At 37.1% G+C, this 14,066-nt stretch overlaps 1 pseudogene; it reads left to right on the forward strand.

The window, feature by feature from the left end:
* The first annotated feature begins 6,659 nt into the window (after nucleotides 1-6,659).
* LOC127935445 (trafficking kinesin-binding protein 1-like) lies at nucleotides 6,660-13,673 on the forward strand (annotated as a pseudogene).
* Nucleotides 13,674-14,066: the final 393 nt, after the last annotated feature.

A 14,066-nucleotide genomic window follows, 5' to 3' on the forward strand; every position in this document is an offset into this window, starting at 1 on the left:
TGTGTAGCGCTTGGTCGCTTCAGAGCGGGTGGATTAGGGAAATGCTGTGGTCCCAGTGCTCGGCTAAAGAAGAGCGGGGTCACAGGACTAAGGGGTTTACCCTGCACACACAAACCCAGACCGACACTCTCTCATTCGGCTGTCACTTTGACTCACCTCTGCGGAGCTCCGCACCCTCTCCTCACAAAAGCGTCTCCCTTGTTTTCTTTTTCTCTGCAGCCAGACGCTCCTGCCTTTGTCCAACTCCAGCTTCCTTTTTGTTTTATTCTTTGTCATTGAGGTTTACTTTCTTTCTTGCTTGCTTTGTATTATCTATGTTTCGTCCTTTATTGTAGCCTGTTATGAAATTCATTGCAATTTTACGTGAAAACTAATTGGTAAAGCAAGATTGTTTAAAATGTATTTTTTCAATGCCATTTCAGCAGCAACGGCCAAATTCATTAAATAAAAAATATATAAAGATAAAAAGTAAAATAATACAATATGCAATTAAACTTCTTACAAAACAGATTCAGATTAACATTTGAAATTGTTTACATTTTAAAGTTTGAGTGCAGAGCATATACATTAGTGATCACCTTTCACAACAGTATGAATTTCATCTAGTCATAACTCTTATTTCTCTAATGCCTTCTGCATCCCATAAAGCTGTTTTCCTGATCTGTCATTACATTTAAAAAAAAAAAATACAAAACAGAAAGGATCTCTATTAATGCATTTATTAGCCTAGAATACAGATAGATATTTACTAACAGGATTCAATAGGAGGCACCGAGACTGCAGAACACAGTTTCGTGGCTTGCTGTTATGCCATATGTTTTGACATAACAGGCTGTTTTCCAAAAATAGCATGGCCAGAAACATATTTGCTGTCATTTTCAAAACTATAGAAGGCCCAAATGAGCAATGAAAATGAGCTTGAAATAAGATACAATGTAAAATACCTTTGGCACATATACTGCGACAGGCTATTTGTGACAGAAACAAACACAAGCATGCAACAATAATGGCCTCTCATTAGTGATTTGCTTTCAAACTCACAGGATTTTTAGACCTACTGCTGTGTCGTTATACATATAAACTACAAGTTATTGCTCTCTGCATACTATATGGGAAAAAAATATTTGTAATGTTACCGAGACAGCAACCTGACACGCAGCTGCCAGAGGAATATTCTATTAAAATAAACCAAATCATATTGTATAATCATCATAATGCAAATCAGTCAGAATATAAATGCTTAACAGACAGATGTTTACTTTTACATTTAAATTCACATTTTCCTAACACTCATGGTCTCTTGAGACTGTGTGTGTATTTTTGCGGCCCCAGAAACCCAATGCTAATTCTTAATTTAATAAACCAACTGCAGTTTAAAAAAAAATCCTTTATTTTCCCATTAAATTATTATAATAAGTTCCTCTAACTTAATCAAAAGCCATAAGACCTATAATTATTATTGAAGACTTACTGTAACCATCTGTTTGAACTATAAGCAAATAACCAAAAGCAAGTATCTCATTTGGAAACGAGAATGGTATCCAGTTATGCTGTTTCTGTTTTAATCACAATAGAAAATATGGGTCTTAGTCACCAGACATATATCATAGAGTGCAATGTAACGTTAAGATTGAAACTATCTCATCATTAAACCCACTCACAAATTTCCAGACCCTTTAATCATTATATTTTGTTCATACAAAGGAGGACAATAGGTCCAGCAGTTGATATATTGTTCAAAATATCTTCTTTTGTGTTCCACAGAAAAAAAGGGAATCCTTTTCATCAGCAGCCTGATATTTCACTGTATTTTGAGCAATTAAAATGAATTCTGTGAGACCCCGAACAGAACACGAGGATTACGCCATGAAGACAACAAGATGTATGAATTGAAATGCTTATTTGCATTTGCACATTGCAACTTCATTGGAAAATTTCCAGCATTGGCCACCTTGGCCTGCACTTCCACGACACTATTTCTACCGGGCTGCTCGAAGAGATGTCTAAAGTAGATATTTGAGAATGTGTGTGCGCATGTGTCCGTATGATCGACAGGAACACTGTCTCTCATGTTTCATTATCATTCCTGTTGCAGACCCTCCATGAAAGAGCAAAAATCCAGAGATTTATGAGGCGGCTTACCCCCCGCAGAGCACATCATCAATGCTCTGCGCTAACCAGACTAACTCACAAAACACACACATATATACTTAGACTCTTGCTTTGCCCTCATCTATGTCTAAACCTTCATATGAGCACAAACACAGATGCTTCATGGCGTTTGCATACTGACAGACAGACAGCACTGTAAAGGGAGGCTTAAGGCTTAAAATAGTCCAAGTGCGCACTGTCAACTGATTGTCGCATTATGCTTGGACGTGTTTGCAAGTGCAATTGTTAGTTTTTTCACAAATAAGAGACATATCAAAGCGTGATTCCTGCTGTGCGGGCTAGTTAGAGTGAGCAGACAAGGGAATGGATTTTTCACAGGCTAGCCTCTCTTTTCCCATCAGACACATATACAGTCACATTCTGCTTTAAGTCTTTTTCATAAATAATAGTGTGTGCAATTTGAGTGACAGTGTGGGCACAGGCTGTACAAATACTAATTAAGTTTCACAGCAGGGGGCGGAGCTGTAAGAACCATTACTTTTGACAAAGAGGAAATTAAACTAGCAGCACAATAACATCATTTGCATATTTATTCACAGAGATATGCTATAGTTTGGGCTGGACTGTTAAGTGAGTGCTTAGTTCTTTCTTCAAAACAACTAGTCATTTCCTAAAAGGAATTCCAAACTTTGCTACAAAACCCACAATTTATGGATTTTCACTCGAGTTAAGATGTTTTCAAACTAGTTTTCCCGGTAAATTTGTTTTCTGAAGACCTCATGAATACTGTTTGGGATCTCAGCATTTGTAATTGGAGTTTACTTTTGCTTTCGAAAAATATGTTTTCAAGAAAGACAGATGTGTATCTATATGTGTTTCGAACACAAACAAGCCTGCCAGGTGACTCACCTCAGATAACAGTGAGTTCAGGCAAGAAGTGACGGGAGAGAATGACCTCTTTGGAAACAAGGATAAGTCAGAAGTGAGTAACCCTACACGTGCTGTCACTCACACCCACACACACACACAGTCCGTATCGGGTTAAAGAGTTAGAATAGAATACACCAGCACAAGGTTTATCTGCATTTATCTGACCGTAACAAATCTAAACATTACGTGTTCTTGTTCAGGAAAGTTTCTGTAGGCTATTTAGGCTACTTTACATTCTCAGCAAGACTGTCTCCACCATTTACCCGAGAAGCAATGTATGCACGTTTACGGAAAATTTGTTGAAATGCATTATTTATTTATTTTTTCATTTAAAGTGAAACTATAGTTTAGTTAGAGCGAGCAATTATGATATAAAATAAAACAATTCACTTTACAGTGGCTTCATTAAATTTATATTAAAAAATCTGATTTTGTTCTTGATTTTGTAAGAGTAAGCTGAAACTATATATTTGTTATATTTAAGAACTTATACCTTTTTATATACAGTTCTTTTGTACTTATTGCTGTGTGTCATGACTGTCAAGCGATTTAGTGAATGACAATGTATATTTCAGTCTGTTACTTTCATAGAATCTGTCATATGGTTTCATAAGCAGAAAAAGATCAGTTCTAGGTAGCTATATTGTGCTTTTTGTGAGTGTAAACATTCTTCATATATCTCTAATGTCCCAATGACCAAAAAAGTCTGCAAGATAGGATGAGGGTAAGCTCATTTTGTGTGAGCCATCCCTTAAAGGTGAAACTACCCATTTGTAGTAGAAATGACTGTACTAGACAATCTCTAATTCCCTCTTTTATATCTGTAGACTATGTGTGTTTGCATTCTTTCACATATGTGTTGTTTCTTGTCCTGTCTTCTACCCTGTGCAATAAACACACACATCTCACATACAGGAAATATATATATATATATATATATATATATATATATATATATATATATATATATATATATAGTAGTTTGTAGTTTGTGAGAGATGTGTGTGTGCATGTGGGTGAGTATGTTAAGGCTGTGAGAAGTGGGGACAGTATGTTTATGTGCGTGTGAGCAGAAGTTTGTGCTCAGGCTTGTAAGTCACTGCTGAGTGATGCATAGTTTTTGTGTGAGCAGGTGAGTTTGCTCACATTTGAAAAGAGAGCTAGAATAGTTATAAATTCTGCAATGCCATAGAGTGGCTGGGTGTGTTTTGTGCGCTTGTATGCTAGCTTTCTGTAAAAGACATTTCATTGTTCATTTCATACATTGTTTATGATGCTTTCAATCTTAGGTCAACAGACACGATCCTTCGATTACATCACTGTGGTGCTATTAAATCGTCTACCTGAGCACTGTGTTGTACTGCCATCTAGTGGCATCCCTAATTAATTTTGTCAACAATGTTGATGATATAGATGAGATCAGACATCTGACAGACTTAATCATTTATATTATTCTATATAATCTATTATTTAGAATAATTTATATAGGGCTACAAAACAGTTCCACCATTTCTTTTTTTTTAAGATATAGGATTCATACGCTGACGTTCAAAATTTGGGGAATAGAAGTGTCAATGAAAACCCACCTGTCTTGGTTACAATAACAATGGACTACAATTCCCAGTGCGCATTGCGCGAACTGTAGGGTTTCTAAGCAACGCAGTCATAAGAAGATGGATGCATCCGAGACGCTAACAGATGAAGTTACTTTGCAAGATGAAATAAATATGCCTGATTTTGATATGATTTAAAACATCTCCTGCTGGCAAAGAATGAATTTGCATTTTCATTAAGTCTGCCCAATCCACGCAGCAAATATATTTTGCTTGTTATCAAAAAAAAAAAAAATCTACTCTAGAAGGACTTGGCTGTATAGTTATTGATTCTATTTAGAAGTCTACCGGAAGTTAAGTTAGGTCCACAAAAGCGCTCATGAGCAGTAACGTTTGTTTATGTTGTTGCCGTTGAAACCGTCTATATAAATCTCACTGGACTATGAGTCGCATTTATTTAGAACCAAGAACCAAGAGAAAACATTACCGTCTACAGCCGCAAGAGGGCGCTCTGGTAATGTTTTAACTTTAACTTCAATGTTAAACAGGAGGAGTGCAGTCAATCGCTTCTGTGTCATTGTCGTCGTGAGCTCATTCTTCACTCGTTTTAAAAAAACTTTCGATCCCTGGAACATTTTGAATTGTAGCTAAACGTCTAGCGTCCTTGTCTTTCTTTAAAATTTATTTTGCAAAACCACTCAATTGACGTCTGTTCATTTTGATTCATTTTCTGTAGCCGTTAAAAAAATGACACATTTACGCGTACTTGTTGTGGACCAACTCAACTCTGACAGATTTGGGACGGAAGGGGGGGGGGGGGGCTGATAGTGGTCATGTAATATTTATTTATTTATTATTGTTATTGTTAAGTTAGTGTTCATAAACGAGTTATGTATGGTCTTTCAAGATTTTCAAGTTAATAATAAAACAATTTACGAAAAATATTTTTAAAGCTTGTGTCACGTGGTGCCCCCCTAGTTGTTGAGAATGGTTGGTGCCCCTGGGCACTGGCCCAAGTGCCCTTATGGATAATCCGGCACATCCACTTCTACTTTGATGACACATTTGTCCCGACCGCATTAGAGGATGGCAACATTTTTTCCTTCAGATGTTTGCCAGAGGAGGAGCTCCAGAATGCCATGCTCAAACATACCAAAGTGCCCTTTCCAAGGATTAGTGTTTTTTTCAGTGGGTGGGTAATTGTGTACTTGTGTGTTTCAACTCTATCACTTTACTCTGTCATGAAAACAGGTTGGGCTGGAGATGGAGAAAGCAGGGCAGGACGCAGAGAATCCGTCTGTTTACAGGTGTTTATATGCATTTAAATAAAGCAAGTGATAAGGGTCAAGGCGAGTGCCTTTCTATCTGTGTGCCATGGCCCTCAGTTGGCTACAGAGGTATTATACAAGGGATGTAAATGTCTTTTTTTACATATAATAATTTTAAAAATATTTTATAAAAAACATGTAACATTCTAAATGTTAATATTTTGATATAACTACTTATTTCTAATAGTGGTGGGCCGTTATCGGCGTTAATGTGCTGCGTTAACGTGAGACTCTTATCGGGCGATAAAAAAAAATATCGCCGTTAATCTATTCTCAAAATTGGGTTGGGAGCTGGGTCTATACTAAGCAAGCTATGATGACTTTCACCTTGATATTTTATAGAACCGACATTGTTTACGCAAGGTTCTGCAGAAGATGCGGAGGAAGGAACGTCATGACGACACACGATTAGACACGCCCATTACAAAAACAAACCTTGTGATCTCGTGTTTTATTGCATAGTATGACAGGGGCATGAAAATACATTGCATAGTATGAATATCCCATACAAGTTTACACAGTAGTTTATAGTCTAGTGTGTAACATTTACATTTGATCTTGTGATGTCAACATTGCCGTCATATACCCCCCCCCAGCACACCTCCCCACTACAACCTCTCTCTCTCTCTCTCTCTCTCTCTCTCTCTCTCTCTCTCATTCTCTTCCTCCCACAGTCTCTCTCTCTCTCTCTCTCTCTCTCTCTCTCTCTCTCTCTCTCTTGCTCTCTCTCATCGTAGTTAAATATAGTCACTCTACTCTTGCTGTAACTGACCACACTCTCAGCATCCCTCCATAGCATTACGGGAGGAAGGAAGTGTAGCACTCACATTTGGTTTGGTCTGGTCCTGTCCTCTCTGCTGAGTGGAGAGGGAGTGGAAGGATGCACAAGCTGGATTGGTGCTATGAGCAGTATGCCAATGGTAAAGAAATGTGTGTGTGTGTTTGTGTGTGGGGTTCATGTCTCCTTGAGTGGTTTCCCCATTGATTTCTCAATATCAGGGGTGTTTTTGTAAATTTTGAGTTGTTTCATTCGTGTGTTGTGGGCTACTTTTATCTATAAATTATTTGGATGAGATTTAGAAGTGCTTTAAAGCTAAACATTCTCCTTTTTACTCTTTGTCCTCTTTGAGTGTAGCCTGAGGCCTCTGGATGGCTTTGTGTGTGAATGAGAGAGGACAGCATTCTTGTCTTACTGTTTTTTCAGTCTAGGGTAATTTCTTTTTCTGACAGTATTTACTGTCCAGCAGATGTAAAGTTCAAACCTTACCTTTTGAAGAAGACTTCACTGTATATTCAGTTTAGCATATTGAAGTTTGAACTTTATATTTTACAATATCCTCCTAACAAAATAAGTTCCTCTTGCCCACATCCTTGCATCCTTGTGTGTGTGTGTGTGTGTGAATGCATGAGCTTGTGATATAACAGTAATTGTGGCTGATCTGATTCTGGCTGACTGTGGATGGAGTTGCTGGGTAACAGCACCATGGAAACAGTCGCCGGGGCAAATTGCGCATGGTTTGTCATTGATGTTATTGTAAGAGCGTGATGGTGCGAGGTCAGCAAGCCAGTTGCCTGAACTCACATTAGATTTCTGTAAGCTTGAGAGTTTTTAACTCACAATAATTTTTAAGTCAAGTATAATATAATATTGTATACAATATAATAGTTTTAAGTCAGGTCTATGTAAGAGTTTTTCCTCATTGCTCATAATTTTAGGTTGAGGTGAAATTGTTTAAGCAGTGTTTTTTATCTTATATTATATTATATATATATTATCTTCATAATATATTATTTCATTCTGTGTAAATGTCATTAACAATTGTTGGTTCCTCACACACACACAGCTGCAGGAGCTGGAGGAGAAATACTCAGAGTGCATTGAAATGCTTCATGAGGCTCAAGAGGAGCTCAAGAACCTACCGAACCGCGGTGTGTCCGCAGGAACCCCTCGACGCTATCACCCTCTGGGACTTTTTCCCATGGTGAATACACACACAGTTAAATAACTAATGTATTCAATAAAAGTCAATTTGCACTGCTGTTCAAAATTTTGGGATCAGAAGTATTTAAAAAAATATATTTATATAGATTATTGAGCGAAGACTTTGTTACAAAACATTTCAAATTGAATCAAAGAATCACAGTTTCCTTAATACTATGAAGCAGCACAACTGTTTTCAACATTGATAATGATAAGAATTTTTTTAAGCACCAAATCAGCATATTAATATGATTTCTGTCAGATCATGTGACACTGAAGACTGGAGTAATGGCTGCTGAAAATTCATTAACCATTTCTTTTCAATTGTAATATTATTTCACAATTAATACATTTTAGTCTAATAAATACAGCTTTCAAAAACATTGATGTCAATATGATTTTTTTAGACGTTTGAATGGCAGTGTACTTGTAGCTATGTGAATAAAACCATTATCAAGTTCTAACTGGTTTGGTATTGACATTTATTTGCAAATTTAATAAACACCCACATGTATGTGTGTACCTACTTAACCATATTTTGGAGACTTAATTGTTCTGCAAATTGAGCTAAATCTGACAAAACTTCAGTTTGTGTATGTCCTCATTGGTAAAAACAGTATAAAGAAGAAAAAGTGTTTTTTTTTTGTTACTATAAAAATACAGAAAGTTTTTTTTAGGTTTAGAGTGTGGATTAGATTACAGTATTTATAGCAAACTGTATACAAAAAATAGAGGTCTATAAAATGTCCCCATTTTAATAGCTAAATAAGCATGTGTGCATATGTGTTTTAGGACTCCCTGGCTGCTGAAATTGAGGGAACCATGAGGAAGGAATTGAGTCTGGAGAATCCTGATAATGAAGAACAGAGGTTTGAAATGTTCCTCTCTTTTTTAACTTTCCATCACACAGCGCTTTTTCTTTTATTGTCATAACCTGAATTAGTTTAATATCTTGATTTATCTTTGCAGTCAGCGACAAGATGTGCTTTTGTCTCAAGGGTTCATCATACGCGTGTGTTTGAGACTGAGAAGAACATCAACCAGTCCGTCAGACAGCGATCTGCTATTTCTACTACTAAGATCCCGGGATCCAATCAAACGCTCTCCTCCCTGAGCTCCGCCCTCTCTGACAGCAGTGGCAATGATACAGCACCTGATAACCATAAACAAAGCGTGCTCCAGGAGACTGGCTCCTCAGATGCTGCGTGAGTCTTTTATGAGGCCATGTTTACAGAGGCTGTAAGCAAATAACTTACAATATTCATGCGACTGAATGGCATTTGAACTAGAAGATTTCAGGGATTTTTAAAATTGTATTTATTATTTTATTTTAAAAGTCCAGTGCTGAATTTCCATAAATCATATTTTTCCCATCTACACTTATTACAATTGTTACAATACAATTGAAATGTTTCTTTGAGTTTACATTTTTTTAAATCATTGGATTATTGTATAATAGTTTTGATTATGATAGGGTTGTACTGGATAGATCATTTTTTTTGCTACCCCAAATGAAGAAATTAAATTACATTTGAGATTTTGATTTATCATTTGAGCAGCTATTTATTGTTTTATGTGAACATTTATTAATAGTTGAATTAAAGTTAAATTTACTGTAAGACTAACTCAATTTCACCTCATCACATTTCAACCTTAAAAACGTAAAACAATTTTTAAAAGGGAGGAATCATGTAATATAACAGGGTTTAACGTTTAGTGTAAATACAAAGTCAAATTCAGTATTTTATCCTAAAATGTGTTTTTTTATGAATGTATAATAAAACCATGTTGTGGGGACTTGCAAATTGCCAGCCATTCCTTATAGTAAATCATACAATTAAGAATAAAATTATTGAAATTTTGCATTACACAATAATCAAAGTCAAAGCTATGAAATAATGTGACTAATTTCCACATTCTTTTAAATTCTTTTAAATGAATCAAATGCCACAGTTTCCTGAGAATGACCCTTGTTTTTAGTCATACGACTTTCCTTGTTCTCTGACTACAGTGTGGATGCCCCTGAGAAGCGATCTGGCTCGGAGCAGCTCCAACTTGCTCTGAGGCGACTGTCTTTGCGACGGCAGAACTGTCTGAGTGAGCGTCTCTTCTTTGAGGGGGAGCGAGAGAGGTGTAATCTGGATCCAGCAGACGGTGCAGATAACTCAAACAGGCTGGTACACAGTGAGAGCATCATGTCCCTGGGTGCTTGGGCCAGTCGGCCCTATCCTCCAGACAAGCTCCAGATTGTCAAACCCCTGGAAGGTGACCGAAATACCCAAAATGTCTATCCTAAGATATTCCTTATCGTTCCAGGCCACGTCCACCCACTACTTTTCAAATCACTGTGGGGGCTAATGCATCCCCGCAAACACTCATATTTTAGAGAGTCCCGCTCCTGGATACATTTACACTAGCGACCGGGTTATGATGAAGTCTTGAATATGGATAATTATTTTGCATTTGCTGTTACTGTCTTGCATATACCTATATAGTATAAAGGCTCTTTAATAGGATGAAAAAGGTGTTTTATCTATGCTAAACCATGTATGTGTGATGTGAAAGAGTCCAATCATTCATATATATTCTAGTGACGTGATGTAATATAGTGTAGAACTTACTCTACATAAAGTAGTGACTGAAATACAAAGTTTGGGGGGGGGGGGGTTGTATTTTATTAAGGCCACCTAATGTATAATAAGTGTAAAATTAATATTTTCACTTTTGTCTGTCTTATTCTTCAGTCTTCAATATTTTCATATTTCTTGTACCTTATTGTATTTTTTTTCACCTTTCATTTCGGTTAAATTCTTTGTTCTGCACTTTCATTTAGTATATCTTCAATAAAGTCACTTCATCTTATTCCTTTTGATATTCTCATTCTTTCTTTTGTTTTCATTATCACATCATTGCACGGTTGTTAATATGTGTGTGTTTTCACACTGACCTGTGTAAATTAGGTTATATAATCACACAGTTCTTCTTCTCAGCATCCCTCATGTCTTCTTCTTTTCCGAGGCTCGGCTACGCTTCAGCACTGGCAGCAGTTGGCTCAGCCTAATCTGGGTGGTATCCTGGATGCTCGACCTGGTGTGGTCCCAAAAGGCTTCCGTCCCTTGGAGCTAGAACTGGAGGAAGTATATCAATATGCTGACTATGAGGAAGATGAGCCTGGAGAGCAATACTTCCAGAACCTTCCCACTACAACTACATCCAATCCCAGCGTCCCTCCTGGCCATAGCCTCGCCCCCTCAGCCTCCCCGTCACCATGTCTCAGCACAGGACACACTTCCGTAGACTTCTCAAGTAAGTCAACCACCTTTGTGTCTTACGCTCAAAATTTGGAATGTGATGCAATATTGATCAAATATTGAACAAATTAAAAATATCAAGTTTACAAATTTCTGTTCTATCAAAATTATTTATATCGAAATTTCTAACTTTGTTTCAAATCCATGTTCAAATCCAAATAAATAAACTCTGAATCTGTTTAGAATACTGTCAGCTCTTGTATCTCTTCCAGTGTATTTCACAGGGAAATGCATGGCTCATACAAGTTCAACCTACACATTCACCACCTGCAAAATCCTCCATCCGTCTGATGAACTTACAAGGGTGACACCCAGGTAATGTACTGTCCTGTTACTGAGACAATAACGGATTAGCCAATCAGCACTTCATTTTCTGCTTTTCTGTCCAGTTTAAACCCCGTCCCCACTTCATCCTGCGTGATGTCAAGCAGTCTGCGCTCGACATCTGCCGCCACGCCGTGTACTCCTTGGCGAATGAGTCTGTCTCAGTCTCAGTCTCAGTGTTTCACCAACCTGCGAGACTCCACCAAAACCTTCAGCACATCTTTGGGCCCTGTGTGTCTCTTGCAGGAGAGGGGCATCTCTGCTGCAGTGTACCAGCCTCACAGCTGGGATAGAGGAAGCGGAGGGGTCCTCTACTCCACCTCAGTTCTTCCTCCTCCACCTCCTGACCAGATTCGTCCCACCACTCTGCCTCATTCCCTCACCTGCTGCACTCCCAGCCCTAGTTCGGCTGTTTCTGATGTAGATATCTCCACATCTTTCTCTTTTAAGAGCCCGTCCTATGAAAACTTTTTGGCTTCCAAGCCAGCAAGGTCCATTTTGAAGGAGGTGGCGAGGGTATCTGGGGCTCAGGCTAAAGACTGTGAGAGTCAAACCAATGTCAGTATGTATAATCTTAATTTAGTTGATAAACTAAAAAGGCTGGGGTTGGCAATCCCTGGGGCTTCTGGGGCAAGAGGGGGAGGGGTTCCAAGGCCAAGCTCACTTATAGGTCCTTTGGGTGGGCTTCGGAGGGCAGGGTCCCCCTTTAGTCCACTAAATGAAGGTATGAGAAGGAAATGGAGCGTTCCTGCTATGGTTGGTGCCAGTATGGCAATGAAGGGCCGGCCCTCAAGGGGACAAAATGCTACTGGCTCCTAAACTACCCAAGAAAACAAGTCTCAAATAATGAGTTATGCATAATAATAAATCACACAATTAGAGGATCGTACCTCACTAACTTTCGAACACAGAATTCAAGACATAACTTGTAAAAAGCATACAATAAAAAGTGCACTTTAAGTGATAATTCACCTAAAAAAGCAAAAAGAAAGAAAATTGTCATTTACTCACCCTCATGTTGTTCCACACTGTATGACTTTACAGAAGAAAGTATTTGAAGAATATTTCATAACGACTGGACCCCACTGACCTTCATTACATGGCCAAAAAAAAAACTAAACTAAAAATACTGAGACCTTTTTCAAGATATCTTCTGCACTTCACAGAAGAAAGAAAATCAAACTGAACTTTTTTTGTGTGTTTTGTGTTCAGCAAAAGACAACAAATGCATATTGTTCTGTAACAACATAAGAGTGAGTAAATGAGAGAATTTTCATTTTTTTCCTTATATAAAAAACACACATATGCATATGGAAGTTTAGAGTGTTATTTGAATTTTCAATCAACTCAAATCAACTTCAAATCAACTCCCTGATTTGCTCTGTGGAATCTAATGTGATGTGTATCCTGTACAGATGGTGCTGATTGTATGTAACCTTTGACCTCACTTTGACTTCCCATTGCACATGCAGGAAGGAATAAATAAACAAAAACCAAAATCTACAATCACACATAGAACTAAGTTTTCGATGCTGAGGGCATTTCTATAGTGTATATGAAAGTGTTTGGATCTGAGATCAGGTGGTGTTCTGTTCCTGTTTTTCATTTAATAAGTGCTTGAATGAATTGAGGGCTGACAACATGGATGGACTGATTTCAGAAAGTGCTGCTGTCTTGCTGGATTTCTATAATTAAAAAAAGCTAGTGCCTGTATTTTAGTCATGCCACGTCAGAGTTTTTACTGAACAATTGGAAAACGTGGGAGAGCACTGTAAACTCGAATGAGCACTTGTGTTTAATAGCAATTTTATTCTCTTTATTCATTTACCTTTTGTTGTTTCATTTTATTGAAATGTGCACTTTGACGTTCTAATGTACTGTTTAACACCACCTGTTTTCGAAAGATAGTTGCTCTCAGGTAATGGTCGTAAAAGGGAAAAGCTTTTAGATTAGTGACTACGCAATAATGTTTGTGTGAACTTTTTTCAAATAAATAATATATGCAGAGAAATAAAGGTGAAGATTATTGTCTGTAGATGCCAATAATGATCACCAGAGGGCAGTGTGTCCTCATTTGTTTTCATTCTCTTGTCTTCCCACTGATGGCCATTTACCAGTTAAAAGTTTGTACACTGTTTTTCATGATTAAAAAAAGCTTTTAATGTAAAGTTTCATGATTAAATGTTTTTCTTTTTATGCAGTAAAAACTATTTATAAATACAAATAAATCTCTTAATAATTTTTCTTTAAAGAAGCTTACTCTTGAGATAGTTTTGTTACGTTTAAAATTGGTAACTGCGTTATATGGTTATTTCCCCACGTTTATTTCAGGACTTAACATGATAAAAAACCGTTAAATAAAAGCGAAGTCAACTAAATTGGCGCGGAGAAACGAGCTTTTGTTTGGAATTGCATTTGCTATATATATATATATATATATATATATATATATATATATATATATATATATATATATATATATATATATATATATATATATATATATATATATATATATATATATATA

Source organism: Carassius gibelio, chromosome A19 (genome assembly GCF_023724105.1).
Source record: "Carassius gibelio isolate Cgi1373 ecotype wild population from Czech Republic chromosome A19, carGib1.2-hapl.c, whole genome shotgun sequence".
NCBI classification, from domain to species: domain Eukaryota; kingdom Metazoa; phylum Chordata; class Actinopteri; order Cypriniformes; family Cyprinidae; genus Carassius; species Carassius gibelio.